The following is a 7,258-nucleotide window of genomic DNA, read 5'->3' on the forward strand; positions in this document are numbered from 1 at the left end:
TATTTGGATCAAGCTTCAACTCAACATGTGGTAGATTGTCATTCAAGATTGAAATAACTTTGAATGTCCCAGTGTATGGCTCGTTGCTTACTTTTTTGCAGTCAATTTTGAAAATCAGCTCTTTCCCAATAAAAAGATCAAAAAAGGTAGGATACAATGCATAACTGAAATCCTGGAATGTTTTTAGAAAAAGAGTTAACAAATAAATGTTAAATGAGAACAAAGACAGAAATAATATTTAAAAACAAAATGAATCTAAATCACATTGAGTTCTTTCTCATGATCCATCAATGCAGAAGAACATGTCTTTCCAAACAATTTAGTTGCAGCAGAATCCATAAGAACAAAGACAGCAGTTGCATTTCTATCTTCAACAACAATCCTAACTCTATACCTGTAAAGATAAATTTTTAAAAATAAAAAAATATCACTAATATAAGAGAAAAAAAAGAAGTTTGAATTGATAATAGAAAATCAAATCAACGAAGAAAGAAATGATATATTTTAACTTCTAAAAATAATTACTTTGCAATAGCATTGTCAACATCTCTGTCACAAACTTGACAATGGAAAACATTATCCACTTGATCAAGACTATGTCCACAAACACATGAAAACAGCCACCAATTAGCACCACCAAAGATTTCTTTTACTTTAGCTACAACAAAGAATAAACCATCCTGCAAATAATGAAAACCACAAAAAAAACCTTTTAAGTTTGCAAAGAACTTACATTCATTTAAAAAGATTGCATTAACATTATATGGTGCATACAGAAGAATAAAACATGACCTCAGTATTCTCTTGAATCACTTGAATTGTGCGAATGCATCTCCAATTCAAGGAATCATCATCAATGTTTGAAACTAAAGAACCATGATCATTCTTTGTAAACATATTAAAATGACAACTTGCTACATTCATTCTGCAAATATAAAAAATTAAGAGACAATTACAAATTTTCAAATATCTAAAAAGACCAAACGAAAATTCATAAAAAAAATTATGCTTACAACTAACCTTTCAAGAAAATGCACAGTTTCTTGCAAATCAGGGTTGATAAGGATATTTGATATATTTAATACATTTTGCAAAGAAACTCGATCTGAATAATACATAACGCAATAAAATATATCGGTAAAGACCAAAATGAAAGGTAAAAAAAAAAGCACAACATTAGATTGTTAATTTCTGATAATCGCATGATTTAAAAATAGAAAAATTAAATGAAATTCCAAACCTCCATAAACTTTGATTTTAAAAGATTGTAGAATAATTATAGGAGGTCTCTGAAATTTAGTTAGCATAGAAAACTCCAAACATTCACAACTTTTTCCAAACACATTGCACTGAATCTTCTTCCTATAAACATGAAATTCAAAGGCATTACAATTAACATATTAAAATAACATTAAAAAATAAAATAGTTAAAAGTTTAGATCTCATGATAAAATACCCATCAGCATAAAGCTCCAAGATGACAACTTTAATCATTTTTCCACAATAATTAATTTCTTTATCCGGACGCACACCAGTGATAACTCCAACAAAATCTAGAAAAAATATTAAAAAAAACAAATATATTATACATAGAATAACCATTTGAGAAAGAATAAAACTTTCATTGCTAAAAAAACAGATTACAATTAGTTAGAAATACAAAAATCCTAATCTAATTACATACCTATTAAATAGTCAGAGTCACCTCTTTTTTCTAGTATTTCAGATATTGGACAGAAACTGAAACCATCATTTAAAGCTGAAAAAGGAACTCCTGGGGTGATAGTAGTTTCTTCTTGAAATAGCAACTTGAAACGATGCTGAGTTACCCTGTTGGACCCAATATTTGGAACAATAGAAAAATTTGTCATGACGTAAACGCTTCCCTGATCTAACACATCAACAACATCCGATATGAAACATTCTTTGATGATAGCTTCAATCTTATCCAGCTGTTTTAACAAATAAAAAGCGTGAAAAAAATTAATCACACTCAATGGTGTTTAAAAGTTGAAAGAAACCAAACAATTTTTTTTCCATGAATACGAAAAAAAAAAGCTGTGAAATTGCTGTAAAAATAAAAATTAAAAGATAATATTACAACTCACATTCTGGTCCATCAGTATAAGGTGCAGCAACCCATCATCATTTTCTTCTAATACTGAGTTTCCATCAAACCAAAGTCTGACAACTTTCACTCTCAACCTCCATGTTTCTCTCCAAGGCGTAATGCACTTGATTGGATCAAATAAAGTATGCATCTTCTTTAATGTTCCCTCACAATGCTGAAGAAGTGAAATAAAAATGAAGAGCAAAGCAGAGATGAACCTAAGTTGGCAATTTTCTCCTTCTCTTGCTACATATATATAAAGCTTCTGCTATAAGTTTGCTTAGGGTATGACAAGACTTGACTTTTCCTTCTTGGGAAAGAACAAAAAACTTCAAGTATAGTTCACCCACTAACCTGCAAAAAATACCAACTCTATATGTCATAATAAAAAAAAAATTATTTTGACAAATTAAATAAAAAGTTAACAAAAAAAACTGGTATGTTAACGCCTTTTTTTTCAAGCAAGAACTAACTTGAAGAAATTAAATTGAAAATTAAAAAGTTAATAACAAAAATAAATTATAAAAGAAACTATTTGCTTAACAACTTTAAAAAAATTAAATCAGGAATAAATATAAGAAATGATCAGCCACAAGATAAAATCCTTTAAAATGAAAGAACTTATATGCCAAATAATATACTTTTGTATCGCTATTGATTGGTGAAGAATCACACGCGAAGGCTTTTTGTTAGTTCTCTCACTGACTAACCTGCAAAAAATACCAACTCTACATGTCATATTGATACTTAATTAAAAAAATTATTTTGACAAATTAAAGAAAAGATTAAAAAAAATTGGTTCACTAAAATTTTATTTTTATTTTCAAGATAGAACTAAACTGAAAAAACTGAATTGAAAATTATTAGTTAATAATAAAAATAAAGTATATAACTTAGTATATTAAAGAGTCCAATAATACTTAATATTTTGGACCCTCATTTCTTATATTAAAATAGAAAAGTGCATGAAATATATAATTTAAGAATTATAAAATTTAATAAGTATTCATATATTATAATCTATAACAAATAAATAAACATACCAAAAATTTTGTTGAAAACTTCTGTAAACACTATATTTTCAGTCAAGTCGTCTTCAGGTCTATTTTCATCACATAAGAGTATCTTCAATCCCTTTTTATACTTAACACGTGATATAGCAACATACAATTGACCATGAGAAAACACAGGACGACGTAAGAATAACCCAACGGTTGATAAAGTTTGTCCTTGACTTTTGTTAATTGTCATAGCAAAGCAAAGCAATAAAGGAAACTGCCGACGTTGAAACTTAAAAGGTAACCCAGAATCACTTGGAATCAAATTCATTCGAGAAATGAAAACTCTATCACCGACGTTACTTCCAGAAACAATATCTGCAGTAATTACATTTCTTCCAAGGCTATGCACAATAAGTCGAGTTCCATTACATAAACCACCTGCTGGATCAATATTTCTCAATAAAATAACAGGAGCACCTACTTTCAACTTTAGAGAATGATTTGGCAATCCTGAACATTTTATTTGATTTAGAAACTCAACATTAATCCAATTAAGATCAATGTCAACATTAGCATCGGTACCACATATACAATCTGAGCTCAAATACTCTTTCATCTCACCTGGTAGTAAATTCACAATATGATCATTGATCTCCTCAACAATTTCAATAGTTGCAGCGAGAATAGCCCTATCTTGAAAATATGTTGAATTATTCAAATTTTCAGAAAGATTAGGATATATGACTGAAACAATATCAGTAATTGGATCATCAGTGATAGGAATTAACAATTCTGAAGCAATTTTAACAAAGACTCTATCATCAATCCTTGTACCACATTTACCTTCTCCAACTTGAAGAATCCACTCTGAGAATAATCTTAATTCATCCATGTCTGAATTTTGAGCTGCACTTTCTAAACGCATATTCCTAGTTAAATTAAAAACTTCACAATGCTTCCATAAATATGAAGAATTAATTGAAGCCATAACAATCTCAGCACGAGAGGCTTTTGGTATAACGGGTAAAACTTGTCTGAAATCACCTCCTAAAACAATAACTTTACCTCCAAAAGGCAAGTTTTGATTAGAAATAGAAGTAACTTTCATCAGATCTCGAAATGTTCTATCAACAGCCTCAAAAGCTAACTTGTTTGTCATTGGAGCTTCATCCCAAATGATTAGATCTGCTTGACGAATTAAATCTGCCTTTTGCGAATTAACTCTAATTCTACAAACAGATTCTTCATTCAATTCAATAGGAATATTAAACATTGAATGTGCAGTTTTTCCACCCGGCAGCAACAAAGAAGCAATACCACTTGAAGCAACATTGATAACAATTTTTCTCTCAGATCGCAACTTAGTTGACAATGTTTTATAGAGAAAAGTTTTACCTGTTCCACCAAAACCATATACAAAGAAGAAACCATGTTCTTTGTTGAGAACACGACTAATAATGGCATGGCTGCGGCTGTAGAGGATGATGGGGCAGCTGTAGGGGCTGATGGTGAAGGTGTCCCCATGACAGCTCTGGCCCGAGAACGGCGTCTAGCAAGTGGCCTCTCGTGCACCCAACCACCCCAGGGAATAGTAACCTCCTTGTCATCATCATCAGGGGGCGGTGGTCGCACATCGTCATCCAACCAAGGAACCTCGGCTAGGGCCGCCATACTCGTGACCAAAGTAGGAAATGGGAGTAGGCCACGAATATGCGCCCGCCACATACACTGTCTGATAAGCCTAGGGAAAGAGACCTCCTTCCCCTCCATAACACACCCAATAAGTAGGAGCATCTCCATAGGAATCTCAGAGAAGTGGGTGGTGGGAAGGACATAGCAAGCAAAGATCATCTGCCAAGTCTTGGCCTCTCTGGTCAAATGAGTAAACAACATCCCTTTCGGCTTGGTATTGTTGGCATCCATAACCCAAGTAGCCTCTGGTAACCCAATGACAGTCCTGAGTGCCTCATAATCGAAGGTCATGCTGTGTATGGCTAACTCAGCCTGCTGGTGGGCACACAGCTCATCAGGGACATGGCGGCACTGTAGTGCCTCCCCAATGGCAGTCTCAGTGATCATAATCTCCATACCCCTCACCTGAACCGAATCCAATGTCGGACGGAAGAAGTTGCAGTAGAATTCCTTCACCCAGGATACATTGATATCCCCCAAATCCCGGTCAACAAAGTCAATACCCAAATCGATGATCCGACCGGAAACAGAACGTCTCACATCCATCGGGAGAAGTAGCTTCTTCTCAATGTTGAGCTTTGTAGTCCGATATTTAGAAAACCGGAGCTCACAGTAGAGATTAGGGAATTTATCCGGATTGGTGGAAGGTAACTGCTGATTTTCTTTGTCCACATCATTCAGTGGATTCTTGGCATAATTCTTATATGTGGAAGGAAGAGAAGGGGTAGAGTGTTTTCTCTTTTTGGAGGTAGTGGCTATGGCTTTGCCTTTGTCAGACATCCTGAAAAATATGATAGGATATGTAAGACATTTAGCATTTAACAAATAAAGCATGTTCAGGATACAATTGACAAAAAGAAACAACCATGATGTTGCAATGAATGTGCAAAAGTGAACAAATGAACCAAGAAAGCAAGTTTCATTAAAAGTAACAACTCATATTCAAAATGCAAGAATATCATCATAATTTTGAAAGAATTGTTAAAGAGTAAGCGGAAGTTAGGTGGTTAAAGAAATTAATGAGGTTAGAAAAGTGGATTAGTGATATGATGATGTCTAAGCATAATGAAAAGAAAAGTTGTGGCTCATGTTCACAAATATTGTGCAAATCCGGGAAATCAAAAGGAAAAGAAAGTTTCCCAAGTTTGAAATAAAGATCAAAATGAAACCAATTTCCTTGAAAATCGGACAGCATTCCGGCTTAAAACAGGACGTTCCCGGATAGCAAATGATCACAGTTAGCATAGCAAACAACAGCAAATAGTACAGCACCACTGATATGGGATTCAAGCAGCAAGAAATACACAAAAACAGTCCAAAAGCATCATACAACATCCAAATAGCAAACAGCAAATGAAGCACGAACGGAGCACTTATCAGGCCTAGAATCCTCTATCCAGCCCTAGCTACCTAACCGCAATTATTTCTATCTAACCTAACATACAAAATTTGAATATAACGAACTAACATACAATTGGACTAACTAACAGAAATTAAAGACTAACAGAAAAACAGAAAAAATTGAGTGGAACCTGGGAGCAGAGGAACGAGTAGTGGAGGAGAAATGGGGGAGAAATAAGGCTAGGCACTGCGCCGCCGTGAACGGTGGCCGGAAGGATGAGCGGCTGCAGTGATGGAGGTTCGGCCAGGAGAGAAAAAAAGAGAGGGAATGAATGAGAGAGAGAGAGTGAGAGGGGACAGAGCGGGAGGGGAGAGAGTGAGATGGGCTGCCGGCGGTGAAGACGGGGTGGTGGCGGAGAGTGCTGCCGGCGTTGGGACGGTGGTGAACGGGGAGACAGAGGGAGAGAGAGAGAGAGGTGAGTGGAGGAAAGAGAGAATGAGTGGGGTTGAGAGTGTTTAGTGGTTGGTCGGAGGTGGTGGCCGGCGCTGCTGCTGAGACGGACGTTGGATGAGAGAAGAGGAAGAAGATGAAGGTTGGGGGTGGTGAAGTGCGCGACTGCGCAGTATGCGTCGCGCATTAGGGTTATCCCCATTTTTAAATCGACGCGAGCGCGCACCTCGCGTGTCCGCGTCCATTGACTTTGTTTACTATGCATTGCTTCCCCCTTATTGCCTAAATGCTAATTTAGCATTAATATTTTTAGATAATCTTTGTTGGATCCTATGATTGAGGTTATATTTTGCTACTTGGTCTTGAGTTTTTCATGCTTATCTTTTGAAAAATACCAAGTGATGAGAATTGCCTTCGAGCTTGTAACTCTTCTTGAATTACATGATTTGGCCACCATGTGATTTAAGCCTTATTTTGTGATTAGGCAACCTCTTGATGATGGATGATGATGTGCATTTACCTTAATGCATGGTATTTCATGATCATATGCATCCATATGTGTTTGACTTGAATGCTTTCATGCTTCTTTAATGCTTGTTTGACCTTACAAGTTTACTTAAAGCATCTCAAGCATACTAGAATGAGTAAAGTGCATGCTTCTTT

Source organism: Arachis duranensis, chromosome 5 (assembly GCF_000817695.3).
Source record: "Arachis duranensis cultivar V14167 chromosome 5, aradu.V14167.gnm2.J7QH, whole genome shotgun sequence".
Classification (NCBI taxonomy): domain Eukaryota; kingdom Viridiplantae; phylum Streptophyta; class Magnoliopsida; order Fabales; family Fabaceae; genus Arachis; species Arachis duranensis.